Source organism: Salvia hispanica, chromosome 6 (assembly GCF_029641045.1).
Source record: "Salvia hispanica isolate PSC_SH4W2 chromosome 6, Shi_PSC_v1, whole genome shotgun sequence".
NCBI classification, from domain to species: Eukaryota; Viridiplantae; Streptophyta; class Magnoliopsida; order Lamiales; family Lamiaceae; genus Salvia; species Salvia hispanica.
In genome coordinates, this window is record NC_142697.1 from 42,951,573 (window position 1) to 42,967,728 (window position 16,156).

Below are 16,156 nucleotides of genomic sequence, written 5' to 3' on the forward strand. Positions count from 1 at the left end.
ATTTTTGATCTGTTCAAAAACATGGACAAAGGGACGCGAAGGCGAGACCGCAAAGTTCAATTTCGTGAACGGTGGAATCAAATTCCATATTCATTATGTTGACTTAATGATTGCTTATAATGATTACTTATTGATTATTTGATGTCTTACATGAATATGAATTGAATTAACAATATTATTCTTGTTGATGATATCAAATATGAGAATCATTTCATTTGGTGGAGAATTATTTGCGATCCAAATATCACATCCTTGGTTCGTTGCAATAATATCGCGTGACCACGGAATTAATTCGCATCGTGGAGAATTGTACCGCGATGTTCGCGGGAACGGCCTTCACAGAAGACGAGCGAGGATTGCAAACGCCGAACTGGGCAAGTGCTGGCCTAGGGCAGTTTGGGTGCAGGATTGGCAGTCTCGTTTCAGTCAAGAGCAGCCCAAGACACTGCCCAGGCGGTCAGATCAGCGGCTCAATGGGTGCGGTGCGAGTGGGAGCCCTTCGTGGGCAGTTCCCGGACTCGAAAGACGGTCGACGGAAGCGAGAGCAGGCTGTTGTGACAGCGGCGACGCTCACGCGGGTCTTCGTCTCGTGACCGCAGATTTCCAAATTTAGTTAAGGTTTCCTAAATCTTAGGAACTAATTTGGAGAAAATTTCTAAATTAGTTAGGGTTTTCTAGCCTTAGGAACTAATTTTAGATATAATTTCAAGATATAATTTGGAATAAGTATTGAATACATCAATTTAATTGGATAATCTAAAATTTAATTTTAATTAAATTATGGATTAATGGGATTTTTATCTTTATTTTATGGATTTAGATAGATTAAATTCTATCTAGATAAATCCTAGATAAATTAGGATAATAGTAATTAATTTTATTTTGTATTATGGATTTATATAGATTTAATTTTATGTGAATAAATCCTAGATAGACTAGATAAAATAATTAACTATATTTGGATTTTATCCTTATTTTATGGATTTAGATATATTTAGTTATATCTAGATAAATCCTAGACAAATTTGGATAATAATTAATTTTATTGTCTTATGGATTTATATAGATTTAATTCTATGTGAATAAATCCTAGATAGACTAAGATAAATTTTAATTATGTTTATCCATATCTTGTAGATATTGATAGATTTATATCTATCTAGAATATATCGTAGTAGATTTGGATAGTTAAAATCCATGTTTATCTTTTTCTTGTGGATATTTATAGAATTAATTCTATTTAGAAAATATCCTAGTTGAATTAGATAATTAAGTTTATCTCTATCTTATAGATATTGATAGATTTACATCTATCTAGAATATATCTTAGAAGATTTAGATAATTATTAATCCAATATTGTAATTATCTTTTGGATTTAAGATAGATTTAGTTTTATCTGGATAAATCCTAGTTGAATTAATTAATATTAATTCTAGATTATCCTATTTTATGGATATAAATAGATTTATTTCTATTTATTAAATATCCTAGATAAATTTGGACAAAGATAATACAAGATAATCCTTATCTAATTGGATTTTGATAAAATTAGTTTTATCTAGTATAAATCCAAATAGAGTTGATATATTCTAGTTTCTTATTCTAAATAATCTAAGATTTTTTTTATCTTAGAATGATTGGATTTTATCTTCGTCTTATGGATTTGGAGAGATTTGGTTCTATCCTGAAATATCCTGGTATGATGATTTAGATAGTGATAATCCAAGATCACTTTATCTTGAATTTTAGGATTTGATTTTAATCATGTAAAATCTAGAATAATCCTAAGAGGATTTAGATAGATTCTATTCTATCTAGATAAATCCTAATTAATTTGGATAACCATTATCCAAGATCTTATCAAATCTAAAATTCCTACTTTGGATAAGATAAGGGATTAATTATTTAAGTAAATCTCCCTAGATTTATTAAATAATTTCAATAATTATCCAGTGTGATTAATTACCATGAAGTAAATGGATTTTTCTATTTATTTGGTGATTATCTATTATAAGTGGATTAATCTACCTTATCTGCTTATTTGATAATTATGCAAAAGCCATGTTCAAAATAACTAAGCGATAATTACAACAGTGCGTTGTATATGGTCTCCATAAATTGGTCTATATATGAAGCAATTTCTAATATTATCGCGACCCACCTTAGTGGGAGCAATAATCCTACGAAATAGCAAGGTCATAAGATTAGACTTCTTAATAGTAAATTGTTTAAACTAGAAGCATGTTTCTAATATTATCGCGACCCACCCTAGTGGGAGCCATAATCCTACGAAATTGCAAGTTCATTTGTTTAAACTTATTTATATGATAGCTATGGAATTTTGTTAGTGGCGTACGACCTTCCCTAGAAGGAGTATCAAAACAGAAATGAAATTCCTAGATGCAAATATTTATGGTAAAAGCTTAGGCAATATTTGGCGGCCATGCCACCTTAGTGGTCTCTGGACTATTCGCCGGTATTGTGACCAGGAAATTGTTGGAATCCGAATTTGTATGACCTCCCTAGAGGCGTACTTATTTTGGTTTTGGCAGTTGCGAGATACATAAATTGTTTTGTGGTTATTTGCGATTATGTATCAAGCATAGTATGTGATAAATAGTTTTATTTCTTCTCAGCCAAATTCTTAATAATGTCTGCGAACCTTAAAGAAATCAAACTCGAAGGCCAAAATTATGTAGACTGGAAATGTAAATGGATAAGATTCTCATTGCTGAAAACTTAAAGTTTGTATTCACCAATTCATGTCCTCTATTTCCTTGACAAAATTCTATAAAGAAAGTTCAAGAATGCATTTTATGCATGTACTTGACAAGTTCTTTAAGATAGAAGGTCAAACTACTTTCTTTTAAGTAGTAAGACACGTCTTGGTTCATATTGATGAAAGAAGAATATCCAATAAGGACGATGTCCATATTCTATTGGAATATCCACGAGAGATAGAATATTTTGAGGAATCTTCTGATTCAGTTACTCAAATAGTTTCTACACTCAGTTCTTCGTCAAATGTATAGGAAGCGATAGTATGAAGGTTGTTACTTAAAACCTTCTACATGATATTCACTTTATTACTAATAGAGGAAAATAACATGATGGATGACAAATTCGTTAAAGCTACATCTTTCCTATGTCTTAGTTCAATCGAACAGAAGACTAGCAATGGAAAGAATGAAGAGCTGAATTGTCATCAATGCCTGCTGAAAGCAAGAAAGGCAAGATAAATGGGGTGAAAAGGCAAAGTGAAGATGCATTGTAAGTCAGATTGACCTCTTCTAAAGAAGGACAATGACTTAGATAACAATGTAACTTCTAAAGGAGATATCTCAATCCAGTTGGGCAGTTGTTGCAGTGGGAGCTATTTATTTATGATCACTTAATTGTTTTGTTTTGATGTTAGAGTTTTGTTTTATTGGTACAGTTTAGTTTAGAAAGAATTCAGTTTCAGTTTCTAAACTTGTTTATGATTAAATGATGTTCGATGTCATTTTATAATGCGTGCATTATTAAGAAATGTGATTCGAATATCTATCATAGTACCATAGAAAAACAAATTATACATCATAGTATCTAAACAATATAAATGCAACAAGATTGAGTTTCGAACAACAGTTCAACTTCTTATACATTGAATGATAAAGTATTTATGGCACTTAGACATAAGTCCAAGAAACTACTTAGTAATTGTTCAAACTGATTTTGTCTAACTCAAGTGACTATCGAGATTTTAACAACTTGCTTGTTAAATAGCTCGAAAGTCAAGTAAGTCTGGTTGATGCACTATAAGTAAGGATCTTTTGGTGGTTCAAGGGATTCAAAATACTTATAGAGATGCAACGTAGAAAGACTAGCAAGTCTCAATGGTCTACACCATGGGAGACGAGCAATGAGTTAAGATCAGTAGTGGGAGTTAAATCCTAGTTGACTACTCCAAGCATTCTTCTAAAGAATGGGATAGTCATATAAGAAGATATCGAAGTCTCTCTAAGAAAAGTTCGATATGGGAACAGTTTCACTCAATGATACCTTATCATTGATGGGATTTACGTTAGAAACAACGAGTTTTATCTTAAAGAAACTACCATAACATCAGTACCTTCTACAACACACGAGTTGTGGACTAGAGGTAAGTCTAGTCCAGCACTTCTCAAGGTGTGGAGTTATTCCAACACATGTTTTGGAAAAAGTATCCAAGTAATTGGAGTTGTGTACTGAGGTATGTTTTAAGATTGTCCCAATTGATAGAAAAGGTACGGGTTCTATAATCTTCACGGCAAGATAAGTGTTTGTTTACATCAATACTAGATTCTTTGATGAAGATTATGAGAAGAACTACAAGCCTAACAAGCATGATAATTCTCAAGATAATGAGAGTATCTATTTTCCATCTTAACCAAGAAGTCATACCATTAGATGCTTATGCACTTAGAAAATCAACATTTGTACCTAAGATTATAAGAGTCATGTCGTAGTGGGAGCGTTCCTTACGAACATAACAAGTTCATGGGTCTAAGAGAGTCTTTAGACTCAGTGTTAGATCGACTTGAATCTAATCCCTGTAACTACAAGGACACATTGACTCATTCAGATAATCGTTCTTGATAAGATGATAGATTCTGAATAATAATCTAAGATAGACAAGAATGTTTGCAAGACTTGCGATACTACCCATAGACTATTTTAGCCAGTGGGAGCTAGTGGATCTGCAAGTGTAAACATGGATCTTGAAAGACTAGAATAATGGCTAAGGGTTATACCCAGGAAGAATGATATTCTCGCTTGCCATTATGCCTAAGACGATCTGTATCATATTGTCTATTGTAGCTTACAAAAATTAGGATGTATGTATTATGATTGTCAAGACAGTTTTCTTTAAGTAGAAGTCTTGAGGAGATCATCTACATGGAACATCTTAATGGTTATGTGCTACAAGTACAAGAAAGTTGAAAGTGCACTATATATGGTATTCTTGGTACTCTACGATGATGACATCTATAAAAGTTGATAAACAACTCAGAGGGTTATCTAGCGTAGGAAACTGGTCGTCTACCCAGTTTAAGGATGATGGATTTAAGATAAACTAGTTACATTCTTAGCATCTAAGTTATTAGATTGCTAGAAAAAGAATGTTAAGTTTTCTTAAAGAATCCTACATCTACATCATACTTAGACACTTTAGCATTGTAAATTCCAAGAAAAGTTTTTACTTCTTTGGATGGAATTATCTTGTCTCTGGTCAAGTGTTTTTCGACATTGAATGAGATCAAGAAGAATGAGACAAGTTCTGTAATTGGAAGTCTCATGTATGCTATGATGTGAATTAAGTTAGATATTAGCTTTGCCGTTGGCGTAGAAGCTTGATATCATATTAACCATGGCCAAGGACATTGGATTGGTAAAGAATATACTATAGTACTTGAAGAAGGCTAAACGGTATGCTCTAGTTTACCAGACATCTATGTTATGTCCTTTAGGTTACATCGACTCGATTTTATTATTGATCGGTGATCGAGTTATCCTCTGACTATGTGTTCACGTTAGGAGTTGAAAACTGAGTCTTGAAGGAGTGTGATTACATCACAGGCTCTATCATGATAATTACAAGTGTGTTTTCATAGGAAACTACTAAGGTAGTTGTTCATCTCAGTAACTTTCTAATAGCTTTGACCGTGATTCCGAGTATGCCTATGAGTATTATATTTTATTATGGTTACTCTAGACATGTGTCTAACTCGAGGGAAACACGATCTGATAAAGCTAAGCAATCATATAGAGAGGAAGTATGAAATTAATTAAGGAAAAAGTGCGCAGCGTGACATTATGGTCACCAAGATATCATCAGAGAACAACCTGGCAGAATTATTCACAAAATGCCTATATGGCAACATGTTTTACACATGAGGTGAAAAGTATGGTAGTTCGATATATCATGGTCCGAGACCTGCTTAGAGTATAAGTGGGAGAGTTTTGGTAGTGGGTATACTCGAAAGCATGATTTTGAGTATAAGTGGGAGATTGTTAGGATTGGTATACTGAAAAGCATATTTCGAGCATGTTGCACGGATAGAATTGCTAGGATACAATAAATTCTACAATCCACTTTTAACCCAAGGCGAGAAGTAGTAATTTTATCGCATTGATGTTTGCTTGTGCATTTATAAGATGTTTCTCAAACATTTAAATGTATAAGAAGCAAATAAGTCTAATTCTTCTACATGGTAGACTGGTCGTGAACGATGTTCACAGAAGGTGACGCAGTCGGTCCTTTGTAGAAGAGAAATAGAATTTTACAACCCAGATAGACTTTGGCTACCTATCGTGAAAGGTTGCAGTGTCAGTCCGCATGTTTCCTTACCTTAGGAAATAAACGACACTGGTGTGGTATAGCATTGAATGATCTAACAGTTGAGATAAGTCTTTCTTGCTATTTACTGAAAGACGAGGTCTAGGTGATTGTTATTTCTTAATCATTGTTGACATAACATTGAGCATACGATATTGATTATACACTACTTTGATTTATCAAATGGTGCGGATTTTTCGCAATCCAAGAATCCTGATATCTTGGGTAGAGGTGATCAATGTCTAGAGGTGCTAGTATTGTTATTGCAATGAATCGTGTGCTGGGTGAGTCCAGTTGGATAATATCCTCAAGAGGTGTTCGAAAAAGGTTTTATTATTCAGAAACCCGGCCGGTTGGAATTTATTCCAGAATAATAAATAAAGATTTTGAACAAGACAACTCTTGGAAAAAGATATTAATTAATTAAAGTCAAATAGCAGACTTAAATTAATTAGTGGATATTTATATCTTAAACACGGGAAATAATAAATTAAAGAGGTAAAGCCCGGATTACTCGTAATTTGGGATTGGACGGGCAGTCAATATTATTTTACTATAGTGGATGATAATAATATTCTGTTTGGACTTGTATTAAATTTGGGCTCAATTTAATTAGTAAAAGTCCAACAGGTTTGGCCCAAGTCCAACCTCCATGGATCCCTAATCTGGCCCATCATAACTCAATATAAAAGGAGATTAGAAAAGAGATTGAGTGTGATTGGAACACAAAAATTTCGTGCTCCCCTATGGGAGTGGACGAAAAGTCAGTTTTCTCAAAAACTGATATTCTGTCTTCTTTCTATTCAAGCCCTTTTCGATTCTGACAAGCTTTGCCCACCCAAAGGTCATAATCTGAGTTCGGGATACAGATTAGAAGATTTATGGTTGAGTACGAAGATCATCTCGTGGAGAAGGCGCAAGCAATCGACGATTCTTTGGAGAATCGGATCGGTAATTCTAAACCGTAGGAAATCATGAATTAGGGTTCTTTTTCCTTAAACATGATTTATTTGTGTTCTTGAATGCAATTTGATTTGTTTAACATGTAGATAATTAATCCCATAATCGGTCAAATAGATCTGTAGATCTGATTTTTTTGTGTATGCATGTCTTCCGCTGTGAAGGGGCACCAATCCCCAGCAGGTCATACATTCTGAAACTATTCATAAACTAAGATGACTCGCACATTGACAAAAGAATGAAAATTCTAATTAAATTCACAACAAATAAACAATAACAGAACTAATAGAAATTTGAATTTTTTTTTTTTTAAATGAAAACTAAATTTTACCTCATCTGAGAAAAACAACTTAATATAAATAAGTATGGGTGGACGGCTCAGAATGAAGGTAGATTCAATTCCACAATTATAAAAAAATGATGAATTACTATATATAACTTTGATATTTTTCTTAATCCATGATGAAAAATTATGGCATACTAACGAATGCATAAATATAAACTAAAGACATCAATAAGTTTAAGTAGCCAAATGTTTTATATACATGGAACAGTAGTTTTATTCACAATAGAATACAAATTTCCCATAATCCAAGATAATAGTAATTGAGAAAAAAAAAATGTGAAAGTTATGGCTATTTTTAAAAATTGCAAGATTGATAAGAATTTTGTTAAATTTGATTATTTCTCCGTTATTTTGGCCCTATTAGAGCATCTCCAATGGTCGGCTAGCGACCGGCTAGCCGATTCGCGGCGCTGGCCGATCGGCTAGCCTAACCATTGGAGGCGGCCAGCGGGAAATCGGCGAGCGTTTCGGCGTGGGCTGGCCGATCGCTCGGCGCTGGCCGATGCGCTGGCCGCCATCGTGGAGGCTCGATCGGCCAGCGCCGAATTTTGATTTTTTTTAAACCTATATAAACGTGATTTTAGTTTCATTTTCATTTGCACCACTTGTTTTAACGAGTTTTCTCTCTCTCTAACTTTCTGTAGAAGAGCATCATCGAGCGATGGATCACAACAACGAGTCCAATCCAACGATGAGTAGATCTCAGACTCCCGCGGTACCTGTGGGATCGGGATGGGGCCAGATGGGCGGGCAGATGGGCCCAGGGTTTAACATCCCTTGGGGGCAGTTGATGGGGATGTTGGCCGGTGCGCCGGGGGGGATGCATGGGGGTATGCCGGGGGTATGCCGGGGGGGATGTCGGGCGGGGGGCAGGGGAGCCAGGGGAGCGGCAGACAATCAGCGCCGGGGTGGGGAGGTATGTATGCCCCAGATGCAGCAGCAGATGATGGGGATGATGTGGCAGGGAGGGATGCAGCACGGTATGCATCCCGGGATGCAGGGGTCACCGGGAGGGGACACGGTATATCGTCCCTCGCTTGATTTTTTGACGGCTTCGTCTCACACGTCGACCCCAGTGGAGACGCAGTTCACTGGCGATGACCTTATGTCATTGCATGATATGAGGATCTATCTCGGGGATCCGGATACTCTCGTTCCAGCGAGGTGGGCCGCGCCGAAGAAGAAGACGAAGGGGAAGGCGAAGGCAGTCGGCGAGTCATCGCAGCCCGCCTTTGACGAGACCCCCACACGGAGGAAGTGGACGGAGGATGAGTACGTTGGGGTGGCTAGGGGGTGGTTGGAGGTGTGCGACGATCCGCTGGTTGCGAACAACCAGCGGGTCGTCAACATGTGGGCAAAGATCAGAGCTGCCTATAGGAGGCACTGCCCGTACGGGAAGGACTTCAGCGGGGAGGAGGTCCGGAAGGGGTGGGAGCGCATCAGGGCCGGGGTCGGCCATTTTTCATCGTTGTACGCCAACGCCCTCCGTCAGCTCACTAGTGGGCAGAATGAGGAGGACGCCCGGAGGATAGCCGAGAGTCAGTTCCCCTTGGCGGGGAAGTATAAGGACTTCCTCTTCTGGGAGTGCTTTTTGTTGCTGAAGGACTCCGAGAAGTTCCAGGCGGGGTGCGACGCTGGGTGACCGAAGAAGCAGAGGCTGAACTATTCCGGCGACTACAGCGGCAAATCCCACGACCTCCCTCCGGATGCTAAGGAGTTTCCATCCCCTCCTTCATTTGCTGGTCGCCCTCGCCCGGTTGGACAAAAGCGGGCGCAACGGGCTGCGAGGAGAGGATCCCCGCTATCGCCCCAGGAGGTCCAGTCCTCCGCCAACCACCCGCCCCACTCGAGTACACTCTCCATTCGCGTGACCATACGCGGGATCAGATGTACAAGGTCTTTCAAGATTGGAGGGCCTCCACTGATCCCACGGAGAAGACCACACTCGAGTACACTCTCCATTCGCGTAACCATACGCGGGATCAGATGTACAAGGTCTTCCTAGATTGGAGGGCCTCCACTGACCCCACGGAGAAGACCCCACTCGAGTACACTCTCCATTCGCGTAACCATACGCGGGATCAGATGTACAAGGTCTTCCAAGATTGGAGGGCCTCCACTGACCCCACGGAGAAGATGTTTTTTCACTCGATGCTCGAGAGCATGCGGGCTGATTTGGATATCGCGAGGGCACGGCTAGGGGTTTCCGACGTGGGCTCAGATACCACGGGTGGCGGTAGCGGCGGCGGCGACGGCGACGAGGAGTAGAGAGTGGTGGAGCTCGTGTGTGGAAGCCATTTTTTTAAAAAAAAATCATGTATTTTTTTTTTAAATATTTGTACTTTTTTTTGAATGAAATGAATTATTTTTCCCGTATATGTGTCGTAAATTTAATTCCGTAATTTAATCGTAATTTTAATTCCGTAAATATAGTATATTTTGAATTATTTTTATTGCGGATGGCCTAAATCAGATGTGCCAGGTGGATTTTTAGTGCTGCTGACGTGACAGAGAGAAAGAGTGGTTGACCTGCTCTTGGTAAATTCTCGGGGCAACTGGGACCGAAAATAAATTACGCCCATGCCTATATGTAATTTCCGTTAGTTTGGGGCGCTAAGTGAAAAATATTAGAGATTTAAGGTCAAAGTAAGATTTCAGCACAACCCCAAATTCTTCAGCCTCACTCTAATTCTTCCCACGCTTCCATGCGATTTCTCAACGGAAGTTGTTTGATTTACTCAAGAAATTAGAACAATAAGCCATGGGAAGGCATCTCTCCACCTTTCTGCGGCTTCTCCTCTTCGCAAATTCGGTTTTTTCATGGAAAAAGGACGAGTTCAGAAACTGCAATCAAACCCCATTCTGCAAGCGCGCCCGCACCCGGAAACCGGGCTCCTGCTCCTTGATCGCATCCGATGTCTCGATCTCCGACGGCGATCTAGTCGCCAAGCAGTCTAGTCAAGACGTTTCCGAGGATCAACAGAGGCCCACAAAACCCTTGGTTCTCACAATTTCAGTGTCTCAGGATGGCGTGATGCGGATGAAGATTGGCGATGACCAAAGCCTGTCCCCCCGCAAGAAGAGATTCGAGGTGCCCGATGTGATTGAGCCTGGGTTCTTGAATAAGAAGCCATGGCTGCAGAGGTTGAAGGAGGATAAGGATGAGAATGGTCTGATATCTGTCGTTTATCTCTCGGAAGGGTATGAAGCTGTGATTAGGCACGAGCCCTTTGAGGTTTTTGTGAGGGAGAGTGGCGAGAATGGGAAAAAGGTGCTTTCTTTGAACTCACACGGCTTGTTTGATTTCGAACAGTTGAGGGAGAAAGAGGAGGGTGAGGATTGGGTGGACAATTTTAGGAGCCATACTGATAAGAGGCCTTATGGATCGCAGAGTATTAGCTTTGATGTGTCGTTTTATGAGGCTGATTTTGTGTATGGGATTCCTGAACATGCCACTAGTTTAGCCCTAAACCCTACTAGAGGGCCTGGGATTGAATTCTCTGAGACGTATAGGCTGTTTAATTTCAATGTGTTTGAATACGTGCATGATTCGCCTTTTGGGCTATATGGAAGCATTCCTTTCATGATATCACATGGTAAGTCGAGAGGCAGTTCAGGTTTCTTCTGGCTCAATGCTGCTGAGATGCAGATTGATGTTTTTGGGGACTGGATGGAATGATGAGAACTCATCGGTTGATACATTGTGGATGAGTGAGGATGGTGTGGTGGATGCGCTCTTCTTTGTTGGTCCAGGGCCTAAAGATGTCGTTAGGCAGTATACTAGTGTGACAGGAGCACCGGCAATGCCTCAGTTGTTTGCCACTGCCTACCATCAGTGTAGATGGAACTACAGGGATGAGGAGGATGTTTTCAACGTTGATGCCAAGTTTGACGAGCATGACATTCCCTATGATGTTTTGTGGCTTGATATTGAACACACAGACGGAAAGAAGTATCTTACATGGGATAGGATGCTATTCCCTAATCCAGAAGAGATGCAGAAGAAGCTAGCTGGTAAAGGTGGAAATATGGTAACTATTGTGGATCCTCACATCAAGAGGGACGACTCGTATTATATACATAAGGAGGCATCTGAGAAGGGATATTATGTAAGGGACTCGACTGGGACGGATTTTGATGGATGGTGCTGGCCTGGTTCCTCTTCTTACCTGGATATGTTGAATCCAGAGATCAGGTCCTGGTGGGCTGAAAAATTCTCATACGAGAATTATGTTGGCTCAACCCCGACGCCATACATCTGGAATGACATGAATGAACCTTCTGTCTTCAATGGTCCAGAGGTAAGCTTTATTTCTTTCTCGATCGGATCCTTTACGCTTGCAGATTTTATGATTGGTTTACTGATGCAGCTGGTCCTTTGTGTTTAAACTATTTGATATATTGGCTAACTTGTCAAATGATTTTGGGTCTATTCAATTGTTTAAATTCATTCAAGTATGTTACTAAATTCATTCATGCATTTTTGGTGTTCAGAACCTATTTGCTTGCTGCTTATTTACTTCTAGCTTTGAAGCACCCTTACAAGATGTATTGTTGAGTAGGAGGGGGAGGGGAAATGGATTTGACTTTAGTCTACCTAGTTGCTTCCTTGACTGAAAGAAGTAACGCTGTCTTCTAAGTTAATCCACATCATTTTTGGGATTTTAACCATTACTAATTTGGCATTTTCACTGACACATAATTGAAGGAATTTCATCAGCTGCATATGAAATTCATTTACATTGTGCTTTTTAGTAACAGTCCTCTATTACTTGGTGGTATTCTGCCTATATTCTCACTGAACCCTCCTATATCTCACTTTACTGCTCATATTTCTTTTTCGGTCATCTCAAAGTGAGCTATCTTTTCTTGAATGAGAATATGAGATATATTTGCCAAAAGTATTCTTTTAGATATTGATGTGGTGCCAGATACTATTAGTGACATTATTTGAAGCATAAAATGGTTGAAAGATAAGATTACGTACAAGTGACATTTTCAGCTGTCATCCAAAAAATTACATAAGGCATCCTGTTAAATAAATAAATGTAAGCAGTTTTTGCCATTCGAGCTCGAACTAGTTTTTGCATTGTTAAATCACTTTCTCCTGCCTACATTCTTGGTCCAAAGTGGTTAACACTAATTTGCTAAGAATATTGAATCTGAGTTGAAAGTGAAGTTAGAATCATTTGTCAAATATCCTCATTTCATCCACGAATTCTTTTCAGAACCTAATAAACTGATTGACCATCATAAGCAGTTCTAGGTTATTCATTTTGTTATGTTAATATTTACTGTCTCATTTCATGCATTCATATTGATGTTACAAGCCCAAGTTCTGATAACACATTTTTAGTGAGTGGCTGGCTTACACCTGAGATGCAACTTCCAGCATTCAAGATTCGCGCTGCAATAATTGAAATTTCCCAAAGCTGTAAAGAAATATCAATAGTATAAAAAACTATTTTTCATAAAGGAACATGTTCCGGTGCATCTGCCCTGACTAAATCGTAGATGTGACTAATAAACTTGTTAGAGCACTGATTAGGGATCAATAATCCAGATACACCAGAGTTTTTGTGGTCCCTAAATTGGAACTTCAGACTTCCAAGTCCCCCAATGACGTGAAAGCTTTATTTTTCATCAGGTTACAATGCCCAGAGATGCATTGCATTACGGAGATGCGGAGCACAGGGAGTTGCATAATGCCTATGGTTACTACTTTCACATGGCTACAGCAAATGATCTTGGTAGGCGTAGTGATGGAAAAACAGACCTTTTGTTCTGTCAAGAGCCTTTTTCCCTGGAAGTCAAAGATGCGGTGCAGTTTGGACAGGGGATAACACAGTTGACTGGGATCAGTTGCGGGTTTCAGTTCCGATGCTTTTGAGTCTGGGTCTTACAGGAATCTCATTCTCTGGTTAGTAAATATCCCCATTACCACAACTTTTAGTGCTTGCACTCTTACTTTGCCACTGATTATGCGTGCTTCACAGGTGCTGACGTCGGAGGATTTTTTGGTAATCCTGTTCGTTGGTATCAGCTGGGTGCCTATTATCCCTTCCTCAGAGCACATGCTCATCACGACACAAAAAGACGCGAGCCTTGGCTATTTGGGTAAGATCCTGCTTTACCTGCAAATTAGTTTCTGCTTGAAACATAAATTGTAACAGTCTATGGCACATCACATGTGCTGACTCTAAAGTAGTGTTTGATTAGAAACTTGTAAATAATTGATGATTTTGTCATGTTAGTTTGTGTTAAAATTTTGCATCTACAATGGTACAACCTATGGAATCTTCTTTCTGTGCTTCTCTGAATATCTTCGGTAAATTTGATGGTTTCAGGGAGCGAAATACCGAAACCATTAAGGAATCCGTACATGTACGCTACATGTTGCTCCCATACTACTACACATTGTTTAGAGAGGCAAATGTCAGTGGTGTTCCTGTTTTCCGCCCTCTTTGGATGGAATTTCCCTCTGATGAGAAGATGTTCAGCAACGATGGCGCTTTTTGGTTGGAAACAGTATACTGGTGCAAGGATTATTCACCGGGGTCACATTCTTACAAGACTATTCAACCTCTTACCCTTTTACTGCTGTTCTCTTGCTCCAGTATCAGTATTCATATTCTATGCTCTTAATGTGTTTGGAAATTTTCTGCAGCGAGCCAAGCACGTTGATGTGTATCTTCCTGGGGACCAGCTGTGGTATGATATGAAAACTGGAGCTGCTTACAAGGGAGGAGTAACTCATAAGCTGGAAGCTTTAGAAGAGAGCATACCCTGTTTCCAACGGGCTTGTACCATCATTCCAAGAAAAGACAGAACCCGTCGTAGCTCCACACAGATGGGGAATGATCCTTACATTCTGGTATGTCTTCGAATTCAGTTACACAAACATATATGAACTTGCATGATTCCGAATTTTCCCTCAAATAGAGTCCAATAAGTTTCTCTAGTGGAAGATTATGTTTGAGGTTTCACTGCAAGATTCTGGATATTTTCACTCCCAACGTTAATCACGAGTGAGCGGGCCATCTTGCTCTATCGAGTGACAGTTCTAAAAATAGAGTCTGTGTTGCTTCATTCCCTTCCCGAATGTAAACATTAAACTGATTGGTTTCTGATATATATGAAGTCTGAGTCACTAAAACGCGATGATATATGCGGCTGGCAGGTCATCGCGCTCAATAGTTCCAAAGCTGCTGAAGGAGAGCTTTATGTTGACGACGGGAAGAGCTTCGAGTTCCAGCAAGCTGCCTACATACACCTTCATTTCACATTTTCAAACGGGTAGCTTACTTCTACAAATATGGCACAGTTGCATAGAGAGGGTGAGGATACCATTTGCATTAGATTGAGTCCCTTTTGATTAGAGGATCATGCAGTTTATTCAATATATTAGAACTATACAGATTATCAACAGTTTCCTTTTCCTTTATCTTCACGGAATCATAACCAATATAAATGTAAAATTTATGTTAAAACTGAAACATTTCTTTGAATGAAACAAATCTAATATACCTAAGAGTTGGGTCTATATCATTCATGCTGAAAATGGAAGACATGATAGCTTATTAGCCAACTATTAATGGCTCTTATAAGTTATCATCACTAATTATTCACGATAATATAAACTACTATTATTTGTGGTCTACATACCAATATGATTGTTTTAAGAAATAACGCAATAACCTTTGGCCTTAGTCATTCAGTGAATCTTTTTTTTGCTGCTGCTCATGATTGATTGCTAACTATATGTATTTATGCATATGAATGACAGAGTTAAATAATAAGAAATGAAAACTGGATATGGAGTATGCTTTACTTTAATTATTAAATTTATCGTAAATCAGGTTTAAATCGTGCAAAATAGATTTTGTAGTGTAATATTTAGATTTTAATTGTGTAATATCAGGTTCGAGTTGTTAATGTGTCGCGTCAACACATAATATATCGTATCATTAATGTGTACGTGTTTGGATTGACAATTTTTCTCAATAGATTGGATTTGAATTAGACCTAATTGGGTTGAGTCGTTAGCAAGTTGACCTGATTAATGTTATCAGATCGCATGATTTGCCAACCCAAGATTTGGTATAATTGGATTGGGTAGATGTCGGATGGACTCGATAATGCACTTAATGTCCCTAATAGTTTCAAAATTAGAAAAAAATGACTCTACTATCATGAAACGTACTAAAACGATGAAGTGACTCAACTGCCACATAACGGAATAACGGACCACATAACGGAGGAAGAAGGGAGTATCATTTTTCTGATTGAATGTGGTGTCCGAATATATAACTTGGGAATTGTAGTTGACCTAAAACAATACGTGAGTACTATATCATTTTTGTCTATAAAAATAAAAACTCCACAGAAATGTATGTGGATAAAAAATGATAAGAAAAACAATTTTTATGGACACATATCCTTGATATGATTATCTACGTTTTATTTAACAATTTTATAATACTTCACATTA

The 16,156-nt window shown here is 38.4% G+C and overlaps 1 pseudogene across 1 annotated transcript; it reads left to right on the forward strand.

The window, feature by feature from the left end:
- The first annotated feature begins 10,312 nt into the window (after positions 1-10,312).
- Positions 10,313-15,196, forward strand: LOC125206026 (putative glucan 1,3-alpha-glucosidase; annotated as a pseudogene). Its single transcript, XR_016132853.1, has 6 exons — positions 10,313-11,966; positions 13,313-13,585; positions 13,662-13,782; positions 14,013-14,222; positions 14,333-14,539; positions 14,846-15,196. The product of XR_016132853.1 is annotated as a putative glucan 1,3-alpha-glucosidase (transcript).
- Positions 15,197-16,156: the final 960 nt, after the last annotated feature.